This window comes from Leptodactylus fuscus, unplaced genomic scaffold, assembly GCF_031893055.1.
Source record: "Leptodactylus fuscus isolate aLepFus1 unplaced genomic scaffold, aLepFus1.hap2 HAP2_SCAFFOLD_166, whole genome shotgun sequence".
Classification (NCBI taxonomy): domain Eukaryota; kingdom Metazoa; phylum Chordata; class Amphibia; order Anura; family Leptodactylidae; genus Leptodactylus; species Leptodactylus fuscus.
The window spans coordinates 1-24609 of NW_027440188.1; the positions used below are offsets into that span (position 1 = coordinate 1).

The window sequence follows — 24609 nt, forward strand, 5'->3', positions numbered from 1 at the left end:
TGTAAGGCTCACCATCGCATCCTCAGAGCTCACCCTCCTTGTGGACTCCTCAAACACCCGTAGGATGTCACAAAGGTCTCTCATCCATGGCCACTCATGGATGAGAAACTGAGGCAGCTGACTTTGTGGCACCCTAGGGTTTTGTAGCTGGTATTCCATCAAAGGTCTCTGCTGCTCAACTACTCTATTCAACATCTGAAACGTTGAGTTCCAGCGTGTGGGGACGTCGCACAAAAGCCGGTGTTGTGGCACATGCAGGCGTTGCTGGAGAGATTTTAAGCTAGCAGCGGCTACTGTCGACTTGCGAAAGTGGGCGCACATGCGCCGCACTTTCACCAGTAGCTCTGGAACATTGGGGTAGCTCTTTAGGAAACGTTGCACCACTAGGTTGAAGACGTGGGCCAGGCATGGAACATGTTGGAGTCCGGCAAGCTCCAGAGCTGCTACCAGGTTCCGGCCGTTATCACAAACGACCATGCCTGGGCCCAGGTGCAGCGGCTCAAACCATATTGCCGTCTCATCGAGGAGGGCATCCCTCACCTCGGAGGCAGTGTGCTGTCTGTCCCCCAAGCTGATCAGCTTCAGCACAGCCTGCTGACGTCTACCAACGCCAGTGCTGCAACGTTTCCAACTCGTAGCTGGGGTCAATCTAACAGCGGAGGAGGAGGCGGTGGCGGAGGAGGAGGCGGTAGAGGAGGAGGAGGAGGGGGGTGTTCTTCTCGTGTCCCTGCCAGGAATGTTAGGCGGGGAGACGAGGTACACCGGGCCAGTTTGGGAAGCAGTCCCAGCCTCAACTACATTCACCCAGTGTGCCGTCAGTGAAATGTAGCGTCCCTGTCCGCATGCACTTGTCCACGCGTCGGTGGTCAAGTGGACCTTTGTGCAAAGCGCGGAACTAAGGGCCCGCCTGATGTTGAGTGACACGTGCTGGTGCAAGGCGGGGACGGCACACCGGGAGAAGTAGTGACGGCTAGGGACGGCATAGCGAGGTGCCGCAGTTGCCATCAGGTCCAGGAAGGCGGGAGTTTCAACAAGCCGGAACGCCAACATCTCCTGGGCCAGCAGTTTAGCGATGTTGGCGTTCAAGGCTTGCGCGTGTGGGTGGTTAGCAGTGTATTTCTGCCGCTGCTCCAATGTCTGAGAGATGGTGGGTTGTTGTAAAGAAGCGCCTGATGGTGCCTTTGATGGTGCAGGAGAAGGAGATAAGACAGGAACAGGGGAGGATGAGGGAGAAGTCAACAAAGTGGCGGAGGCAGATGAAGTGGTGTCCTGGCTCGTCCTCTGGAGTGCATCGCCAGCACAGTCAGCAGTGGCAGTGGCAGAGGCAGAGGCAGTGGCAGAGGCAGTGGCAGTGGCGTGAACGGCAGGCGGCCTTTGTCCTGCCGTTGCTGCCTGCCACTGATTCCAGTGCTTGGATTCCAAATGACGGCGCATTGAAGTGGTGGACAGGTTGCTCTTCTCAGAGCCCCTAATCAATTTCGAGAGGCAAATTGTGCAGACAACACTATATCTGTCCTCGGCGCATTCCTTGAAAAAACTCCACACCTTCGAGAAACGTGCCCTCGAGGTGGGAGTTTTTCGGGGCTGGGTACGAACTGGAACATCTTGGGAGATTCCGGGTGTGGCCTGGCTTCGCCTAAGCTGCTGACCTCTGCCTCTGCCTCTAGCTACCCTTTTTGGTGCTGCACTTGCCTCAACATCCACACTACTTTCCCCGCTTGACATCCCCCCTGTCCAGGTCGGGTCAGTGTCCTCATCATCCACCACTTCCTCTTCCAACTCCTGTCTCATCTCCTCCTCCCGCACAATGCGCCGGTCAACTGGATGCCCTGACGGCAACTGCGTCACATCATCGTCGATGAGGGTGGGTTGCTGGTCATCCACCACCAAATCGAACGGAGATGGAGGAGACTCTAGTGTTTGAGCATCTGGACACAGGAGTAGGCACGGGACGCCCTGTGGCTTCACTGCTACCTTGCTCCCCAGAACCATTCCCCCGACCTCGCCCACGGCCTCGTCCACGTCCCTTTCCGGGAGCCTTGCGCATTTTGAATTCCCAGTTAGAAATTGGCACTATATACCAGTAGTAAAAATTGTGGGTGCACGTAACCCCAATATATTCTTTGAATTCCCAGTCAGACAATGGCACTGTATACCAGTAGTAAAAATTGTGGGTGCACGTAACCCCAATATATTCTTTGAATTCCCAGTCAGAAACTGGCACTGTATACCAGTAGTAAAAATTGTGGGTGCACGTAACCCCAATATATTCTTTGAATTCCCAGTCAGACAATGGCACTATATACCAGTAGTAAAAATTGTGGGTGCACGTAACCCCAATATATTCTTTGAATTCCCAGTCAGACAATGGCACTGTATACCAGTAGTAAAAATTGTGGGTGCACGTAACCCCAATATATTCTTTGAATTCCCAGTCAGACAATGGCACTATATACCAGTAGCAAGAAATGAGGGTATTTATAACCCCAATATATTCTTTGAATTCCCAGTCAGACAATGGCACTGTATACCAGTAGTAAAAATTGTGGGTGCACGTAACCCCAATATATTCTTTGAATTACCAGTCAGAAACTGGCACTATATGGCAGTAGCAAGAAATGAGGGTATTTGTAACCCCAATATATTCTTTGAATTCCCAGTCAGAAACTGGCACTGTATACCAGTAGTAAAAATTGTGGGTGCACGTAACCCCAATATATTCTTTGAATTCCCAGTCAGACAATGGCACTATATACCAGTAGCAAAAATTGTGGGTGTATATAGCCCCAATTCTATTGCTAGGGGACTTGCAGGGTATTTCTGAGGTGAAGGTGGGGGGCAAACCGTTGGAACGGTGATTTGGGGTGTATATATGGGGTATACGGGAATACACTGTCAGTGTGTTCCATTCAGGATCCTGGGAAAGCTGGGTTGCGGCGATTGAGCCCGTCAGTGCCACGTTACACTGACAAGCTTCTCCCTGGAATTGAAGTTATATGTAAGCCCAATATATTCTTTGAATTCCCAGTCAGACAATGGCACTATATGGCAGTAGCAAAAATAGTGGGTGTATATAGCCCCAATTCTATTGCTAGGGGACTTGCAGGGTATTTCTGGGGTGAAGGTGGGGGGGCACACCGTTGGAACGGGTATCGGGGGTATATATCGGGTATACGGGAATACACTGACAGTGTATTCCATTCAGGATCCTGGGAAAGCTGGGTTGCGGCGATTGAGCCCGTCAGTGCCATGTTACACTGACAAGCTTCTCCCTGGAATTTAGCTCTTACAAGAGCTGTTGTGGTTGTCTTCTCCTTCCTATCTAGCCTGTCCCTGCCTACCCAGAATCTAAGCCCTAGCTAGCTGGACGCGAACCTGGGCGTCGCTGTTCTTTTAAATTAGAGGTCACATGTTTTCGGCAGCCAATGGGTTTTGCCTACTTTTCTCAACGTCACCGGTGTCGTAGTTCCTGTCCCACCTACCCTGCGCTGTTATTGGAGCAAAAAAGGCGCATGGGAAGGTGGGAGGGGAATCGAGTAATGGCGCACTTTACCACGCGGTGTTCGATTCGATTCGAACATGCCGAACAGCCTAATATCTGATCGAACATGAATTCGATAGAACACTGTTCGCTCATCTCTAATCATTATGTGATTAGTAAAGTGGAAATACATAATAATAATACCGCCATACAGATATAATGTAGCCATACAGCGCCCACATACAGTACACCGAAATAACACTGTCCTACAAATAAATACTAAAAACATAGAGTGCATATAAATGATACTGTCACACTGTGCAAAACAATAATACCACTATATAGTGCACACGGATAATACTCCCATACTATACACATTAGTAGTGCTACTACGCAGTACACGTAAAAAAACACTTTTGTGTTTCAACAAGTCGAAGTGCGTACATGGATGTTTTTGTGTATGAGTTGACTGCCCCCTACTGTCCACCATGAGCTTATGTTTCCACATTATATGATGGTGAACGATACAATCTTTTTATTTTTTGACAAAATCCAGTTGTTTGAGGATCATCCAGACACCCGAGCTCTGAAATTTGTCATCTTTATTGTATTTAGATAAACTTGTACAAAACATGGAGGTGTCGGGGATTGAACCCATGGCCTCATACATGCAAAGCACACGCTCTACCACTGAGCTACATCCCCTACATAACAATTCCTTTAATGTTCCCAATTCTGAGATGAAACAACACATTGCATTGAGCCCCTGTACTGAGGGGAAATAATCCCAGCAGGTATTAGGCCCTATTTAGTTACACATCTCTGCCGCTGCCCACAGCCACCTTTGCTTACATTTCAGTCCTTTAGGGGGCCCCATGCATCAAATATCATGTAGCTGAGGCTGAACAGTGTCAGGATGTTGTTGACAGCGATGTGATATGCAACACACAGGGCCCCCTGGAGGGCTGAAGTGTAAGCGAATGATAGATAGCAGGACTATTTTTCTCAGATCTCAAAAACAAAAGAAACACCGAGCAACCCGTAGTGGAGATCGTACTGATAGTGATAATTTCAGATGACAAAAAACAGGCTCACCTTTTAGGTAGTGTGCATACACAACTGTTTTGTTGATGATGGGATCACTTGGCCAAGGATCCCTCTCAGGATTGGATGCAGCTGCAGGGTACCTCACACCTCACGGGTGTATGTATGGGTGTATGGAACCTTGCCTTCCGCCGGGTTAACAAGCCTCCTGGCCTGACGGTAAAGAACTTTTACACCTGAAGAAGGGCAGAGTTATGCCCGAAATGCGTAGTGTGTTGTTCAATAATAATCGTATATTTACTCATCCATTTGGCAAGCGCAGGTCCTTTGTGTCCAAGTTTGCAGTCACTAAGGAGCACTATTTATTACATCACTGGCCATGTATTTCTATACATGTATTGTGTCAGCTACACCGCCCCCTAGTGGTCACTATCGACATAGGAGTCTAAAATGGTGAACAGATAATATTCAGCCTTTATAATACAGACGGGCAGAGGTTTCCTGAATTCCTGCACATTCATCAGTTTTCTGGATCTTTGATATTTTTGTAGTTGTTTATCACAAAACATGGAGATGCCGGGGATGGAACCCGGGGGCCTCATACATGCGAAGCATGCGCTCTACCACTGAGCTACATCCCCTATACGAAAACCTCTAAAAATACTCCAATTCCAGAGACAATATACTACATGTAGCCCTATTGTGTTGTTATTACTGGAAATCCTTATGTGATTAGTAAAGTGGAAATATATAATAATAATACCGCCATATAGATAAAATGTGGCCATACAGCGCCCACATACAGTACACCGAAATAACACTGTCTTGCAAATAAATATTAAAAACATAGAGTGCATATAAATGATACTGTCACACTGTGCAAAACAATAATACCACCATATAGTGCACATGGATAATACTCCCATACTATACACATTAGCAGTGCTACCACGCAGTACACGTAAAAGAAACACTTTTGTGTTTCAACAAGTTGAAGTGCGTACATGGATGTTTTTGTGTTTGAGTTGACTGCCCCCTACTGTCCACCATGCGCTTATGTTTCCACATTATATGATGGTGAACGATACAATCTTTTATTTTTAAGCTTATTTTTTGACACAATTCAGTTGTTTGAGGATCATCCCGACACCTAAGCGCTGAAATGTAGCATCTGTATTGTATTTAGATAAACCTGTACAGGGCATGGGGATGCCAGGGATTGAACCCGGGGCCTCATACATGCAAAGCACGCGCTCTACCACTGAGCTACATCCCCTGTATAACTATTCCACTAACGTTCCCAATTCTGAGATGAAACAACACGTTCCATTGAGCCCCTGCACTGAGGGGAAATAATCCCAGCAGGTATTAGGTCCTATTTAGTTACCGATCCCTGCCGCTGCCCACAGCCACCTTTGCTTACAATTCAGTCCTCTAGGGGGCTCCATGCGTCTCATATCATGTAGCTGAGGCTGAACCGTGTCAGGATGTTGTTAATAGCAATGTGATATGCAACGCACAGGGCCCCCTGGAGGGCTGAAGTGTAAGCATGACTATTTTTCTCGGATGCATTGGGAGCATAAGTAGGAGCATTGTGTAGGGGATGTAGCTCAGTGGTAGAGCGCATGCTTTGCATGTATGAGGCCCCGGGTTCAATCCCCGGCATCTCCATCTTTTGAGACAAAGAACTACAAAACATCAAAGGTCAGTAAAACTGATATACAGGCAGGAAGTCACACGAAATATGTTCGGGGATAATACGAAGACGGAATTTAATGTAAAAGAGCTTAACCTTTTGTCTGTAGAGAAAATGATGGACACTAGGGGGCAGTCTAGTCCGCACAATACATGTACAGGAATACATTGCCGGTGATCCTGCAGCATCTGGTGACTTCACATCCTACCACCAACATGGTATGCCAGAAATCCAGTATAAATTATCATGTGCCTGACATCTTGCACCTCCTGTCATTGTGGAGCCGAGCCCTGGTCTACAAGGATCCGTATCCAATATGTCCCTACAAGTTGAAGTGCGTACATGGATGTTTTTGTGTATGAGTTGACTGCCCCCTACTGTCCACCATGCGCTTATGTTTCCACATTATATGATGGTGAACGATACAATCTTTTTACTTTTAAGCTTATTTTTTGACAAAATCCAGTTATTTGAGGAACATCCAGACACCTGAGCTATGAAATTTGTCATCTTTATTGTATTTAGATAAACCTGTACAAAACATGGAGATGCCGGGGATTGAACCCGGGGCCTCATACATGCGAAGCATGCGCTCTACCACTGAGCTACATCTCCTATAGGAAACCTCTGAAAATACTCCAATTCCTGAGACAATATACTACGTGTAGCCCTATTGTGTTGATACTACTGGATATCATTATGTGATTAGTAAAGTGGAAATATATAATAATAATACCGCTATATAGATAAAATGTAGCCATACAGCGCCCACATACAGCACACCGAAATAACACTGTCCTACAAACAAATACTAAATACATAGAGTGAATATAAATGATACTGTCACACTGTGCAAAACAATAATACCACCATATAGTGCACACGGATAATACTCCCATACTATACACATTAGTAGTGCTACCTGAGCTACATCCCCTATAGAAGGTGCATTAGTCTATATTGGGTTCACAAGGACACTAACAGCTCAGTGACATGTACCGCAGTTCCGTTTTGCACATTTCCGGTCTGGACGAAACCACCAGGAGATCTCATGAGACAAATCTCGCCAGGTTCCCCCAACAAATGCTCTCAGTGCTGCCCCCTCCTGGATTCAGCAATCTGCCTCCTAAGGCCTCACAGCAGATGTAAACTGGGACTGTCCTGGTGTCCCAAGAGGCCCCCGCTACCATAGGGCCCAGTAGGAGTGCACCATATGCCCTACTAGCAGTTACCCGCGACTTCGTCTGCGGGTTGGCGGTGGCGCTGAACCGCTTATATTTCTTGTCCCCCCATCTCTGCCCCCAGTTTCTTGTCCCCCCATCTCTTCCCCCAGTTTCTTGCCTCCCATCTCTGCTCACAGCTTCATGTCCCCCCCCCCTACATCGGCCCCAGTGTAGTTGGACTCACCTTGCCACGCTCCCCCGCCGCTCTCTCCGCTCGCTCACTGCACATAGTTGTCGGGCGGCTGGTTGCCTGTGGCATATATGAGGCAGAGCAGGGGCCTTGCGCTGCTTTCCTGGCTTGTCAGTCTTTCGCTGCACTGCGGAGCCGAGCCCTGGTCTACAAGGATCCGTATCCAATATGTGCTTACAAGCTGAAGTGGATACATGAATGTTTTTGTGTTTGAGTTGATTACATCCTAGGCAGGTAGACTGCAATAGAGGCGCCGGTATTATACAGTGCATTGCAGAATACCGGCGCCTCTATTGCAGCCTACCTGCCATACGCAGCCAGCCGCCCAACACCTATGAGCCGCGGGGGAGTGTGGCAAGGTGAGTCCAACTACACTGGGGTGATGTAGGGTAGGGGGGGGGACATGAAGCTGTCCTCCCCGGGACACCCCCTCCCCAACCCCCTCCCCAACCCCCTGTCTCTGCTGCACTGACCTGTTATGTGGTGTGTCGGGTGCAGCAGCCTCCTCCTTAGCCATCCGCGAAGTGTGTAGGTGGCCTGGGATAGCTACGGCGCTGGGACCATGTGGGCTGCCGCCATCTTGCTCACTGTGTCCCTGCTGAATCGGCACGCCCACCTTCAGTCCCCAACCTATGGTGCCGCAGCCCTGGCTCCAGAACCCGCCCACAGCCTGCCATGCACCAATAGGAGGTGCGTGCACAGACCAGTGCTGGCAGAATGCCAGCTGCTACAGCCGTGCCAGAGGGTTTTTTGGAGGGTCACGGTGGCGATTTGGGGTGAGTGGCCCACATTTAAAGTAGCCTATTACCTTTTCCTGGGCAATATGTATGTGTGTGTGAAATTTCCCCAAAATCCATTCAGCCGTTTGGCTGTGATTGAGGAACAAACATCTGAACATTCAAACACACAAACATCCAAACTCACACCTTTATAATATTAATAGGATACGGGCAGATGTTTCCTGAATTCCTGCACATTTATCAGTTTTCTGGATCTTTGATGTTTTTGTAGGTGTTTATCACAAAACATGGAGATGCCGGGGATTGAACCCGGGGCCTCATACATGCGAAGCATGCGCTCTACCACTGAGCTACATCCCCTATGGGAAACCTCTACAAATACTCCAATTCCTGAGACAATATACTACGTGTAGCCCTATTGTGCTGATACTACTGGATATCATTATGTGATTAGTAAAGTGGAAATATACACTCACCGGCCACTTTATTAGGTACACCATGCTAGTAACGGGTTGGACCCCCTTTTGCCTTCAGAACTGCCTCAATTCTTCGTGGCATAGATACAACAAGGTGCTGGAAGCATTCCTCAGAGATTTTGGTCCATATTGACATGATGGCATCACACAGTTGCCGCAGATTTGTCGGCTGCACATCCATGATGCGAATCTCCCGTTCCACCACATCCCAAAGATGCTCCTCTATTGGATTGAGATCTGGTGACTGTGGAGGCCATTGGAGTACAGTGAACTCATTGTCATGTTCAAGAAACCAGTCTGAGATGATTCCAGCTTTATGACATGGCATTGCATTATCCTGCTGAAAGTAGCCATCAGATGTTGGGTACATTGTGGTCATAAAGGGATGGACATGGTCAGCAACAATACTCAGGTAGGCTTTGGCATTGCAACGATGCTCAGTTGGTACCAAGGGGCCCAAAGAGTGCCAAGAAAATATTCCCCACACCATGACACCACCACCACCAGCCTGAACCGTTACCGATACAAGGCAGGATGGATCCATGCTTTCATGTTGTTGACGTCAAATTCTGACCCTACCATCCGAATGTCGCAGCAGAAATCGAGACTCATCAGACCAGGCAACGTTTTTCCAATCTTCAATTGTCCAATTTCGATGAGCTTGTGCAAATTGTAGCCTCAGTTTCCTGTTCTTAGCTGAAAGGAGTGGCACCCAGTGTGGTCTTCTGCTGCTGTAGCCCATCTGCCTCAAAGTTGGACGTACTGTGCGTTCAGAGATGCTCTTCTGGCTACCTTGGTTGTAACGGGTGGCTATTTGAGTCACTGTTGCCTTTCTATCAGCTCGAACCAGTCTGGCCATTCTCCTCTGACCTCTGGCATCAACAACGCATTTCCGCCCACAGAACTGCCGCTCACTAGATGTTTTTTCTTTTTCGGACCATTCTCTGTAAACCCTAGAGATGGTTGTGCGTGAAAATCCCAGTAGATCAGCAGTTTCTGAAATACTCAGACCAGCCCTTCTGGCACCAACAACCATGCCACGTTCAAAGGCACTCAAATCACCTTTCTTCCCCATACTGATGCTCGGTTTGAACTGCAGGAGATTGTCTTGACCATGTCTACATGCCTAAATGCACTGAGTTGCCGCCATGTGATTGGCTGATTAAAAATTAAGTGTTAACGAGCAGTTGGACAGGTGTACCTAATAAAGTGGCCGGTGAGTGTATAAATGCCATATACCTGCCCATAATAATAATAATACCAATGTAATACTGCCATATAGGTGGTATGTAGTCTCAGAAACATGAGCATTTTCACACTGTGTATGAGGGGATGTAACTCAGTGGTAGAGCGCATGCTTTGCATGTATGAGGCCCCGGGTTCAATCCCCGGCATCTCCATGTTTTGTCTTACATAATAATCACTAAAAAGAGATAGGAGTGCACCATCTTCCCTATATTTAATGCGGCCCTGTATTCCCTGCTCATATAATACCGCCAGACAGTTCACCTATACCACCTTATCATATCCAGGGGCCCCTCCCAGATGTTTTGAGAGAGTTGGAGAATAACAGAGGGGCCTTGAGCCTCCTTGTGCACTTAGGCCCATGTATATCTGCCCTCCCCGCAGCCCCTGGAGCTATGATCTCCTCATTACACAATATACACATTTACATATATCTGCCATATATTGGAGCATTTGTTGGTGCGGTCGTGTATTTGGTGTAACTGCTACCTCTGTCTTACTTATCATTATAGGCTCCTAGATCACAAAATATTATTATATACAGTAAAAAAAGTAAAAACAATTTACACAATCTTTTTTTTTTTTTTTTTTTTATTTACATTTTTTTTTTTTTTTTTAGGAAGAATTTGCCATGGAATAAAGTATATGGCACCATCCGGGTCTGGAGCTGCCGTGTCCTGTAACGGATTGTAGTTCAGGCTGTTCTTTTTCCAGGCTTGGATATTCTTTCTGGATAGAAAAAGATAAAATGTTATTATTTCTAAGTTACATGTCACATACATCTGATAGGGCGGAGGGAAAAGATGAAATATAGATGGCTTACCGTCCATAATTTTGGGATGTCTCTGTTCATAGCCCTTCATGGTGAGTTCACAACCAGGGCTGAATACAAGGCAGGATCCTCCCCTGAGGTTATTGTTGGTGCTTCATTGGACGAAGTGCTCACGGCACACGGGGCACAGAGAGTTGGAGTGCAGCCAGATCGAGATGCAACCCTGATGAAAGTTATGAGTACAGGGAAGCTCTGTGACTCGCTCTCCAATCTCATATTCAGTCATGCAGATTACACATGACTGGGCCTCCTCCTGAGATATTACCTCTCTAGTGGGTAAGTTCTGAATCTGCAGAGCTCTCTTGCTGAATCGAGGATACTCTCTTTCCAGCAAAAGAAGATATTGTGCATTTGGTGAAAGTGGTTGCATTTCCGTCATCCCACCTATGCCCAGCAGCCGAAGGAAGCTACTGAATACACGAGTTATAGGGTGGTGGTATACAGGAGATCTGCTTGGAATTGGAACCTCAGGGGGTCTGCGGCTGGGAGGAACCGGATTTGGCCGTTGAAATTCAGTGGTGTCAGCTGTGGATCCACTTGCTGAACGGCTGCTATCACTGCTACTCTCTCCTATTATTCTGGAGGGCTCTGCAGGGGCGGGTCTTAATGGAGAGCGGCTTCTTTCCCTGCTCTCTTCTAGTCCTCTGTGCTGTGGAGGAGCTCTGTCGCGTCTCCCTGTCCTCGCAGTGATAGGATTCCTGCTTCTTTGATGTCCAGTAGAAGGTTCTCCACAATGTCCTAGGGATGACCTCAGTCTATGGACAATTGCTGCCTGACCTGTAAATATATAAAGGTAACACATTTAGCCCATAGGAATGGATCCTGTTATTGCTAAGGGTTTTGAGGAGAAGAGACCCCAGTATAGTTAAGTTCAACAGTAACCTGAATAAAGATATATATCATTTACTGGATGAAGGGACGCCATCAACTAATATTGGACAAACTGGGCCCCATAATCACAAAACAATAAGTCATCTGAAATTTTTTTTTATTCCCAATAAATAAATAAAAGAACTCCCAGCAATGTTAAATCCCCAATGCTAAGGGCTAGTTCACACGTAAAAACCGCCTGGCTTATTTTGGTCCCGAAAAAAACCGCTTCCTAATTAGGAAGCGTTGTTTTTTACCTTGAGGCGTTCTTTTCTGGAGCAGTTTTTTTCAGAAAATGACAGGCGGTTTTCCCCTCCCCTAAAGTGAATAGAGGGGAGGGAAAACTGCTAGCGGAAAAATGAAAGCTAGCAGTCTCCATAGACCACCATTGTATGGAGGCAGGTTTTGAGGTGAAATCTGCTGTCAAAATCTGCCTCATTGCCCCCCGTGTGAACTAGCCCTAACGGTCCCGCTGCTCATAGTGTATAGTAATCATACAGGGACCAAAACAATAATAATCTAATGGGGATTTATAGAGATTATTAGAAGCCTAATCTAATGCCAAACAAAGATCTTTGGGAGATATAATTGCCCAACCTGATAATTGCGGGGATTAATGCATGTCCATAGCATATGCCATTAAGAACAACAGGGAGGCATAGAAGGCACTCTCCCCAGTAAACACTAACCCCAATGGGCTGTTAGTTCCCTAAATTAACTGGAAACACAAGCAACAGCCTCTCCCTGTCATAGACTTGTATGTGCGCTGGCCACCAAGGATTAAAGCCCATAAGTTCCCTCTCCACACAGGTGAGCGCTAGCTTTCCCCCAACCAGGGCCGCGCCTCTGAGGCGAGGTCACGCAGCCGCCTCAGGCAGCACTTTCAAAGGGGCAGCAATTTTACCAGTTTATTTTTTTCCTTATTTTTTCTCTTAACCAGCCCAAGACAGGATGCCCTGAAAACAGATCTGAACAGTAATGTCCCAGATGTCACGTGGGGACGTCACGTCTGGAACATTGCCATATAGTCCTGAAGCCTGTGCTAGGAGTAACAATGGATCCCGGAGAGGTGAGTTACACTGTTTATTATGCTTCTTCACCTCCCCTGAGTCTCTGATTATTATACTCCGGGGTCTGAAAAGACCCCAGGGTATAATAATAGCGGCAGTTTCTCTCGGGGTTAGCCTTGTTTGTTCCGGTGCCCGTTCAAAGAGGGTAACCTCAGCAAAAACTCACTTTGCTGATCATATTGATGTATGCTTGAGCAGTTACTCTGTACTGCTGGAAAGCTGACAGTGCTTGTCCATAGACAAATATTATCTGGAGGGAGGGGGCGTTCCTCCCAGCTCACCCAGTACAGCGCAATAGGCACTGCTGTGGAGAAGGATGTACCTGAGTGACTGTCAGGAACGCCCTTCTGACTGTAAAGAGCTACGGTACCAGGGCCGATAGTTCTTTACCCGGGGCACAGATTGGGAAAGCCGACAGTGCGCTGAATTCAGATCATTGTCAGCGTTCCAGCAGTATATAGAATTGCCTACGCCCAAATCGGTGAAAGGTCCTCTTTAAGGGTCTGGGGGGTGGCAGTTTCTTTTCTGAACAAGGTAGTGATGGGAGATATGAAGAAACTGGACAGAACGCTAGCTAGTAGCGAAAAAAAGAAGCAACATGCCCTATCTGCGCAGAATCAGACGTGAATTCCATGGCTTGACCATTTATTCGGGCCTACACAGGAGTGGGTTGCCGCGATAGGAAGCTGATGCTGCATCGGCATTTCGTCGCGGAATGTTCAAATGGAATGTTCCGTGAAAAAGATATGAAGGTCACAGCTCTTAATATAGAAAAAATGATAATAATTTAGAAGTGCACTACTCACGTGTCAGAGCCGTCAGCGTTGTAGCAGGATTCCAAAAGATCGGTGCACGGATAATGGCTCTCTCGGCTAAGCCAAAATGCAGCAACAGGAAAAGACAAAAGGATATATCCAGCACTCGGAATCCGGCCTAATAAAAATAAAACTTAACTTTTATTAAGAAATGGTCATTCTTCCATTAAAAAATTATGATCATACACGGGACATTAGCTTACCCCTCGTATGATCAAAAAAATTTTAATGGAAGAATGACCAATTCTTAATAAAAGTTAAGTTTATTTTTATTAGGCCGGATTCCGAGTGCTGGATATATCCTTTTGTCTTTTCCTGTTGCGGAATGTTCCGTGACCTTTTCCTCCGTGTGAACATACCCTTAGAGTGGGGGGTTTAACGTTGTTGGGATTTCTTTTATTGATTTATTGGGAATAACAGTTATGTTTTAGACGGGTTATTGTTTTGTGATTATGGGGCCCAGTTTGTCAAATTGCCTGAATAAAGAACTTCTGTTTTCTATCATGGGCAGGGGTGGAATTCGGAGGAAAGTAAAACCCACCCCAAACGACTAGGAATGGAAAATGTGCTGTTTACCCTGAAACATTGCTCAGCAGAGCCCAGGGATAACTCCTCCCAGGAAATCTCCTCTAGGGTGGGGGGAATATTGTCTCTCTCTTCCTGAACAATTCACTTACCTTGATTCTCCGGTCGGCGCAGCCATGTATCATTGTCAGCTATCAGCTGACGCAGCTCTCGGGCGCTCATGGCTTAGTTACCAAGGCGGATCTGATGAAATATTAGAGAACTAAGTTCTCAGGTGGCTCCGATATTACTGGGCCCTGATCAAAGATCAGTAAGAATGAATGGAAGTAATCACTAGATATGTAGTACAAACTAGTTCGCTCTTCCAGAACCAAAGTGAAGTGTCAGCAAAAGCATCAACTCAAGAAATGGCTGTGATGTCACAGCGCTCAGGGTTTATATCCCCTCAGGGTTCCGTTATGACATCATCATATGCAAATATGTGCATTATGACATCATCATATGCAAATATGTGCATTATGACATCATCATATGCAAATGTGAACAGAACCTCACATAATAGGTAAGCAGATCCTAGTTTTATGACATCACAGAAGTAAGGTCATGTGACTGTGTGTGTGTGCAAAAAAAAAAAAATAATAATAATAATTTGAATTAAAATCTGGATGTGGCTATTTCTAGGTACCGTACCTATGAACTCCTGGCTATTTTTAGGTACCATCCGTGTACCGTGCCTATAAACTTAAATGAACTGCAGATGTATCATATTTATCCCAGTAAATTTTCACTTTATTAAGACATTTATGTTACAATGGCTAATCTTCCTCGCACTGCGGACATCCATCCACTCTATAACAATCTTCATGTAGTGTGGAACAACAAGAAAAACAAGTTGTCAATTTTTTAGACTTTTTCCCCAAATCAAAGTGGCAAATCAGACATTTCTCCATTTCCTTGCAATTTTTTTGTGTTTTGGTTGTTTCCCTTTTTCTCCTCTTTGTGGATACCTTCAGCCTGAAAAGGCACAACTACCTGCGGACGTGCAGATGAAGATTTGCAGCTTGTAGAAGGTGGTGTATTTCCATCAACTATATCCGGAACATTTGAAGTCTCAGCACCTGCAACATCTTGATGTACAGACTGGTTATATGACAAGCTGGGTTGTAATAACGAAGAACCTCATCTGGCATTGTTTTGGATAACCTTGATTTCTTCCAAGTAGTTTAGAAAGGTTGAAGTTCCGTGATTAGATAAAATATCCGCCAACTGAGTTAGGGATTGGAACGGCGGATTGTACTTAGCAGTACTACTGAGTGGTTCTTCATCAATAGTCTCTTGTTCTTCCACAGCACAATATAAATCAAATTCTGTGTCTTCAAAACTAGGCTCAATTTGCAAATTTTCCCAGTATTTTTTGTGGAAGCAGTTCCTATCATACAAAGGAATTGATTGGGTTTCTCTCATTAAAAGCATGTGTCTGCATGGAACACAATATTGTAGCCGGAAACTGCAGTTACACAAGTTAACAGAACTGTCGTAAGCTTTTGAGTGATCGCCATTGCATGTTTCGATTATGGAATTCTACAAAATTTGCAAATTTGGCTTCATCGTTTGAAAACTCTTTAGAACTTTGCAAAAGAACCGTACACCAACTTCTGTCATTTCCTGCGATGCTGAATCAAGGTGAGTTTGCAATGGCGGATCAATTATTCTAAATGTTTTAAGCGACTGTTGAATCTGTTTATGCTGTAATCAGTTATCTATGAACGTTATGAGTTCTCAAGAAGAAAAAAAGTTACCTGGCGCCCGTATATAGAAAACCCTGGAAGGGGGCTGAAAATAGGCAGTTGCAGCTCTTACCCGGACACCAACCAATGAGGTGGTGGAGGTTAATGAACAAGAAAAATAAAACCCGGGATATCTATAGAGCGCTACTGTGTGACAATAAAACAGAAGCCAATTGCATGCAAAAATAAAACCAAATTATTGAGTCTTTATTGATTCCAATTGACAGTAGAAAAATATGCAAAAATGTAGGCTACGCGTTTTGGGCGTCTTCCTCAGGCCACTAAAACAATAGTAGTAAAAAATACACAGATCAGCAGATTGCCAAAACTTAAAAATATTACAAATATAGAAACAGTCTATGGTATGTTCAGAGCAGGAAACAAGTTGTAATGTCACAAACATGTTATATACAAAGTTAAAAACTGAGACAGTAGTCTTATCTTACATTCAGTCAATCAAAGGTTCACATGTAGAGTAAATCTGTAATAAGTTATATCAGAGGATGTTACTCACAGATGTCCTGAACTGTCAGAGCATAGGAATCAGCTAACCTGCGCTCCAGACAGCCAGAACTAAATAGACTACCTGGGCGACGCCTAGGCCTCGTGCATCACAGGGAGCAGGCGTTTACAGGTGGATATGATTACGAGGAGGTGTATACGGGTGTGGAGGTGTATACAAGTGAGGAGGTGCGCCATATACATATACACAAACAGACGCACACATATAAACACATACATATACATACACACACACACACACCTACACAAAATCTCACAATTAGCGAATGATTATAAGGAGGTGTATACAGGGGTAAAGGTGTATACAGGTGAGGAGGTGCGCCACATACACATACATATACACATACAGACGCACATATATATACACACATACATACACACACACACAGTGCTGCATATAATGGTGGTCATGTTTTGATAATATTCGTACATATATATTAAAATTGACATTAAAGCATATCGGAAAGACATGGCTATGGTTATGTGAAACAATACTGGATAAATTGGATTTATGAATCAAGCAATTTAACTAAGCTAAAAAATACAAATGTACGCTTATATGAACACACCCATATAAATAGTGGCATATGACAATAATACAAACAAGAAGAAGAGACAAAAATGTATTAATTATAAAGGTAGAAAAGGTTGAGTACCGAGGATTAACCTAATGCCTAAAGCCCAGATAAGGGGATATGGAGGTCTTGTTTCCAGAATAAATGGACTGACAAATGTATGATGCAGGCTTATATACATACATATATAAAAATAATCGTAATTGATGTTAGACTGAGGATTCCACCACATCATTCAGACCGTGTGGATAAAGGGTGTTCAATTTATAGATCCAATAGGATTCACATTGTCTAAGTCTTCGAAAATGGTCCAGGATGGAATCAGGTATATGTTCTATGGGCAGAATTACTGTGTTGCTAAAATTGCAATTGTTCATTACTCTGTAGTGGGCAGATACAGAATGTTTCTGGTACCCTTTATTGATATTAGACCTATGCCTGTTTACCCTACAATGGAATGGTTGGATGGTGCGTCCGATATATTGGAGATTGCACGGGCATTCGAGTAAATAGATGACATATTTGGTGGTACAGTTAAGTATAGTCTGTATCTGAAATGTTTCTTGGGTTATGTTAGATTTGAATGATATTGCTTTATGGTGTATGTTCTTGCAGCATAAGCATCGGGTGTGTCCACATTTGTACACTCCTGGTGCTGTTAGGGGAGATGTTATACTCAGAGGTTTAGGGTTGCGGAGCCTGCTGGGGGCAAGAATGTTCCGCAAGGTGGTCGACCTTCTGAAGGTGACCCTGGGATGAGCGGGGAGGGCTCGATTGAGGAATGGGTCACTACGTAACATGTTCCAATGTTTGGATAATATTGCTTTGATCTGTTTGTGGTCAGAATTAAAGGTTGTAATGAAGTTATTGCATACTTCAGAGGGTGTGTTATTTATCAAATGAGAAGTTTTGTCTTCATTTTTATCAGTATGACAGGTAGACTGACTTAGCTGTGAAGCCCTCCGGTAAGCGTTATCCACTAGAGGTTTAGGGTATTTTTTCTCCCTGAATCTATGTTTGAGAATGTTTGCTTGTTGATGGTATGTGGTGTCAATATCTCAGTTTTTTCGCACCCGTTTGAATTGGCTATATGGAATATTGCGCAGCCAAGGGCCATAATGGGCACTGTTGAATTCTAAATAGCTATTAACATCTACTTTTTTAAAATGAGTGGCCGTAGATAGGGTCCCATCTGGAGTGATGGAAATAAGCAAATCAAGGAATTCAATAGTGGTGGTGGAAAACTGATGCGTGAAAGAAAGGCCTAAATTATTGTCATTAAGTGTAGAAATGAATTGATGTGCTGATGATTCATCTCCCTTCCAAATGAAGATGAGATCATCAATATATCTCCTAAATAGGGCTATGTGGGTATGAAAGTAATGTGAATGGTAAATATAGGTCTCCTCAAACAGTCTCATATAGAGGTTTGTGTAGGATGGAGCGAATCGCGTCCCCATGGCGCAGCCCCTGGTTTGTCTATATACCTTATCCTGAAATGAAAAAATATTATGATTCAAAATAAAATCTATACCCGCCAGTATAAACTGTTTATGGTGCGTAGGCATGGATGGATTGGATGATAGAAAATGATCAATAGATCGGAGGCCCTCCTGGTGGGGAATATTGGTATATAATGCTGACACGTCAGCAGTGAGTAATGACCACTGTGTGACTTGGTTATGCTGACTGTTAACTTGGTGAAATTCTCTAATCAATTGTGCGGAGTCTTTTAGATATGATGGTAATTGAATGACTAATGGTTGTAAATGTAAATCTATAAAATGTGTGTATGATTTTGATGATGACGTTATTAGTTCTTTCATGCAAATAGTCACTGTTGGTAAGCTTCGAAACTTTTCCTGAAGATTAGAGATGAGCAAACGCCGTTCGATCGAATAAGTATTCGATCAAATATCATGGCGTTCGATGTATTCTTTCACAATCGAATACCAGGCCGCATACGCAGTAAAAATTTGTATCCCCTCCCACTTTCCCTGGCGTGTTTTTTGCACAAATAACTGTGCAGGGGAGGTGGGACAGGAACTACGACAATGGAGGCAGTGAAAAAAATAGAAAACACCCATTGTGATGTTGTTATAAGTATGTTCTGTATGTTCTGTTCTGCTTACTTATTCTGCTTTGTCTGCCTAGCAACAGTGAGGTAGTAATGGGGGAGGAGCTGAGCTTACGGGGAGGAGTTGTTAGACAGGGAGCCATGATGGAGCATGGAATAAAGGGTTCTGATCTACAAGAGTAACCATCTCATAGTGGACTTATTCCAGAAGACCTGCATCCTCACTACAACACTACAATTGGCGACGAGGATTAAGAATCATCAGCTAAAGGTATTTCCCTGCTACAGAAAACTGTTTACAAGACTGCAATCCTAGCACCAGCCATGGCCTGCTTACCCTCCTTTGCTGCATTTGATGTGCACCAGCCCCAAGCAAACTTAGCAGCATGCTGGAATAAATGGCTGAAACGCTTTGAGATATTCCTGCAAGCAATGAACATTACTGACAATGCAAGAAAGAAAGCCATGTTATTACACTATGCAGGGGAGCAAGTCTATGATATCTTCACAACTCTGCCCAATACAGGGGAGGACAGTGACTATGATCTATGCAAAGCAGCGCTAACTAAGCATTTCTCTCCATACATAAATGCAGCTTTTGAAATTTTCAAGTTTAGACAGTCAAAACAGTCAGCAACAGAAACCATTGATGAATATCATGTCCGCTTAAGACAACTTGCAGCTTACTGTGAATTTGCTGATATAGACAAGGAAATTCTGATGCAAATCATACAAGGTTGTGTGTCCTCTAAGTTAAGGAGACAAGCACTCAGAGATCCCACCATGACTTTAGCAAAGCTACTGGACATTGCACGTATTCATGATGCAGCAGAGAATCAAGCTAAACTTATAGAGAACACAGACTGTATACCAGAGCAGCCATCTTCTGTAGCAAAGCTCACTCAGAAGCCACATGTGCCTCACACACAGGCTGCAGCCTGCTACAACTGTGGAGGTCCTTATCCTCATCAGAAACCATGCCCAGCACAGGGAGGAACTTGTCATAACTGTGGGAAACTAAATCACTTTGCAAAAGTCTACAGATCAAAATCACAATCTTCTCTCTCTGCTAAACAAGCCTTGCCACAGAAAGTTCAAGCAGTGCAGTCGGTGTCCCCTGCTGATCAGCCCAGCAGCACCTACTTATTCTCAGTGACTGAGGGGTCTCACAATGTGCATGCAATGTCTAATCCCAAACAAGTCATCTTAATACATGGCAATCCGGTGGAGACACTGGTAGTTACAGGGGCGTCTGTCAATGTTATTAGTCATGCCACTTATAGCCAGCTAAAGAACAAACCTGCTTTGCAATGTACTAACCTGAAGATATTTCCTTATGGTTCAGCTACTGCATTACCCCTATGTGGCAAATTTCAGGCATTGCTAACGGCTGATGGGAAATCCATCACGGACACTTTCTATGTAGTGGAGTGTTCTGCAGACACTCTTCTGAGCTGCAATAGTGCGGTATCTCTGGGCCTAGTGAAACTGGCAAACAGCGTAACACACTCTTCTGTCCAAACTATTATGCAGAAATATCCTCAACTCTTTCAAGGCCTAGGAAAGCTGAAAGACTTTCCAGTGAAATTACACATTGACCAGTCAGTCCAGCCGTCAGTTCAACCTCACAGGCGCATCCCATTCCATGTCCGCAAGCTGGTGGAGAAAGAGCTACAAGACCTTGAGACAGATGATGTTATTGAACGTGTCGAGGGCCCAACTCCCTGGGTCTCACCAATTGTTGTTGCGCCTAAACCTAAGCAGCCTGGTAAAATCAGGTTATGTGTGGATATGCGACATGCCAATCGAGCCATTCAAAGAGAAAGGCATATTACGCCTACCATTGATGATATTCTCACAGATCTAAATGGTGCAAAAGTATTCTCAAAAATTGATCTAAAATCTGGTTATCATCAGCTTGAATTGCATCAAGACTCCAGATATATCACAACTTTTAGCACTCAAGAAGGTTCAAGAGGCTGAATTTTGGCATTTCATCGGCTGCAGAAATCTTTCAGAATGTTATCAGGCAAGTTCTTTCAGGAATACTTGGAGTCCTCAATGTTAGTGATGACATCCTTATCTTTGGCACAACCCAAGAGGAACATGACAATCACCTAGAACAAGTCTTTCAGAGACTGCAAACCTGCAATTTAACTGTTAATCCATCAAAATGCGAATTCAACAAGACGTCATTGAATTTTTTTGGCTACATTTTTTCTGAAAATGGTGTTTCTGCAGACCCTGAGAAAGTAGCTGCCATAACCTCTGCTAGCCAGCCACAAAATGTCTCAGATGTTCGAAGTTTTCTTGGTCTGGTCACATACTGTGGACGATTCATACCTGATCTGGCTACTGTTTCTGAACCCTTACGACAACTCACTAAAAAGGATACTCCTTAGTCATGGACAGTTGAACATCAATCAGCTTTTGATACACTTAAGTCCAGTCTTTCTAGTGACACAGTCATGGCCTATTTTGACCCACTAAAGTCTACTGAGCTTATTGTGGATGCCAGTCCTGTAGGCCTTGGTGCAATTTTAACTCAGGTGTCCAAAACTGGCAGTATCTCCACAGTCTCCTATGCAAGCAAGGCTTTAACAGAAACGGAACAGCGCTATTCTCAAACTGAGAGGGAAGCTCTCGCAGTTGTATGGGGATGCCTTCATTTTCATCTTTACCTCTTTGGTCGTCCATTCACAGTGATCAGTGATCATAAACCACTCATTCCAATCTTCAATAAACATTCATCAAAGCCACCCCCACGACTTGAACGCTGGCTACTCCGCCTGCAGAACTATCGCTTTCACTTGAGATATGAGGCAGGAGCTGGGAACCCTGCAGACTATTTTTCAAGACACCCTTCACCACAGTCTACCAAAGATGACTTGCCTGCCACTGTCTTAGCTGAGGAACATGTAAATTTCATTGTTACACACTCTGTGCCAAGAGCAATGACCCTCGAAGAAATTAAACATGCGGTGGATTCTGATCCCCAACTTCAGTTGGTAATTGACACTGTTCGGTCTAAGAACTGGAACTCTTTTCTAGCTGAGACTCGTCTTCAACCGCAGGGCCAAACAGCATATTTGCAGGCCTTCTTTAATGCAAGACACTCTCTTTCTGTATCTGACTCAAACATACTACTGCGGGACAACCGCCTGGTCATTCCTCAGAAACTTCAGAGTAGAGTGATCGATCTGGCCCATGAGGCCCATCAAGATATAGTTAAAACAAAGCAATTACTTAGGGAGAAAGTATGGTTTCCTGGACTAGATAAACAAGTGGAAGCACTTATTGCCACATGTATACCTTGCCAAGCAACTACGGTGGACCATAGCCGAGCACCAGTACAAATGACACCTCTGCCAGACAATCCATGGACTGCTGTGAGTGTTGATTTCTGCACTTTGCCAGATCATTCCTATTTACTGGTTGTCATAGATGATTTTTCTAGGTTTCCAGTCATTGAACCCGTTTCCACCACCTCTGCAAGAGCTGTCATACCAAAACTGGACAAAATCTTTTCTGCATATGGCATGCCTGAAACAGTGAAGACTGACAATGGGCCACCTTTCAATAGTGCAGATTTTCAGTCTTTTGCAACTTATCTTGGTTTTAACCACAGGAAAATAACTCCTTACTGGCCTCAAGCCAATGGTGAAGTGGAGCGCTTCATGCAATCTATCAACAAAACTCTTTGGATTGCTACCATGGAACACAAGGATTTGCAGCAAGAATTGTACAGGTTCCTTAGACAGTACAGAGCCACCCCACACTCTACTACAGGAACTCCGCCAGCGACTGCGCTTTTCGGCAGGCCTTTGCGCATTAAGCTTCCAAACATCCCAGTAGTTCACGTCCAGACTCCATTGGTCCTCAATGATTCCCTTGCCAAAGGCAGGATGAAAAGATATGCAGATAAGAGAAGTTGTTGCTTCAAACAGCTGTATGTGGGAGACTGGGTCCTGGTTAAAAGGCTGAGACCCAGTGACAAGTTATCATCCCCTTATCATCCAGAACCCTTTCAAGTCACACACGTCAAAGGTACCATGGTTACTGCTCAACGCCAGGGTCATCAAGTGACACAAAATGTCTCCCATTTTAAAAAGCTTCGTGACTACAACCCAGGAGCCAGTGCAGAGGAGACAGATGATGAGGACATTTCACCGGGTACAACTGGTTCAGCAACACCAACAAGAGATACGGAAAATTCACAGACTGTTTCTGATAACGAGATGTCTCAACGCTACCCGACAAGGATAAGTCGAAGGCCACCAACGAACCTCAGGGACTATGTTCTGCAGTAAAATGTTCTTTTCAGTTCGGACCTTTTATTTATTGTTCATTTATAATGTTTGCATTTTATTTTTTTTTATAAGAAGGGGAGAGATGTGATGTTGTTATAAGTATGTTCTGTATGTTCTGTTCTGCTTACTTATTCTGCTTTGTCTGCCTAGCAACAGTGAGGTAGTAATGGAGGAGGAGCTGAGCTTAGGGGGAGGAGTTGCTAGACAGGGAGCCATGATGGAGCATGGAATAAAGGGTTCTGATCTACAAGAGTAACCATCTCATATTGGACTTATTCCAGAAGACCTGCATCCTCACTACAACACTACACCCATTGTCTGCCGAAAACATGTGCCCTCCCATTCATAAGAACGGCCGCCGCCCTATTCGACATTTTTGCCGTCAGACATATGGAGAGAAACATATCTGATGAGGGCTAGATAGAAATTAGCTTCATATAGGCAGGGAAGAAGTAATGAAGAAAGCCAACAGCTCTTCTCAGAGCTATACACTGTAGGGACATCAGTCCAGCTTTCCCCGGACGGTGGAAAACAGGGATACACAACAGATACAACTTCATATATAGCGGAGAAACAGCTTTCATTTTTAGCTGTCCGCACACAGAATAGCCGGAATCCATAGCAGTGACTAATTCATATAGAGATGAAAAAAGCCCTGAATTTTATTTTATTTTATTTTTTTTTTTTGGGGGGGCCCTGAAACATAGCAGCAATCCACAGCAATTACAAGTTCATATAGCTGGAAAAAGCCTTGAATTTTGGGGGGGCCTGAAACAGCAGCAATCCACAGCAGTTACTTCTTGCTACATACGTGCTAAACAGCTTTTCAGGCTGTGTAACCCCAAAACAAGGATACAGAGCAATTAGTTCAGGCTATGTACGCTCAATCCAGATATTCAGGGTGTCTACCCCCAAAACCTAGGTGGGAGACCCAGAAATTCAGTCACGCTATATCAGCTCAATCCAATTTTTAAGGGTCTACCCCCAAAAGCTAAGTGTGATACACAACAATTCACTCAGGCTATATCAGCTCAATCCAATTTTTTTTTCAATCCAGTATTGTTTGCTCTCCATGATGTGAACTATGCCTTTGTCTCTTGAAAAGCAACCCAACATGAAGTCAGCCATGTG

General features: G+C 44.6%; 7 non-coding genes across 7 annotated transcripts; 2 read left to right on the forward strand and 5 right to left on the reverse strand.

The window, feature by feature from the left end:
- Window positions 1–4114: 4114 nt before the first annotated feature.
- On the reverse strand, window positions 4115–4186 carry TRNAA-UGC (transfer RNA alanine (anticodon UGC)). The gene has a single exon. It is a non-coding gene; the product is annotated as a tRNA-Ala (tRNA).
- A 907-nt stretch (window positions 4187–5093) lies between these two features.
- Window positions 5094–5166, reverse strand: TRNAA-CGC (transfer RNA alanine (anticodon CGC)). Its single transcript has one exon. It is a non-coding gene; the product is annotated as a tRNA-Ala (tRNA).
- A 563-nt stretch (window positions 5167–5729) lies between these two features.
- TRNAA-UGC (transfer RNA alanine (anticodon UGC)) lies at window positions 5730–5801 on the reverse strand. The gene has a single exon. It is a non-coding gene; the product is annotated as a tRNA-Ala (tRNA).
- A 323-nt stretch (window positions 5802–6124) lies between these two features.
- Window positions 6125–6196, forward strand: TRNAA-UGC (transfer RNA alanine (anticodon UGC)). The gene has a single exon. It is a non-coding gene; the product is annotated as a tRNA-Ala (tRNA).
- A 568-nt stretch (window positions 6197–6764) lies between these two features.
- TRNAA-CGC (transfer RNA alanine (anticodon CGC)) lies at window positions 6765–6836 on the reverse strand. Its single transcript has one exon. It is a non-coding gene; the product is annotated as a tRNA-Ala (tRNA).
- Window positions 6837–8662: 1826 nt separating this feature from the next.
- Window positions 8663–8734, reverse strand: TRNAA-CGC (transfer RNA alanine (anticodon CGC)). Its single transcript has one exon. It is a non-coding gene; the product is annotated as a tRNA-Ala (tRNA).
- A 1444-nt stretch (window positions 8735–10178) lies between these two features.
- Window positions 10179–10250, forward strand: TRNAA-UGC (transfer RNA alanine (anticodon UGC)). The gene has a single exon. It is a non-coding gene; the product is annotated as a tRNA-Ala (tRNA).
- Window positions 10251–24609: the final 14359 nt, after the last annotated feature.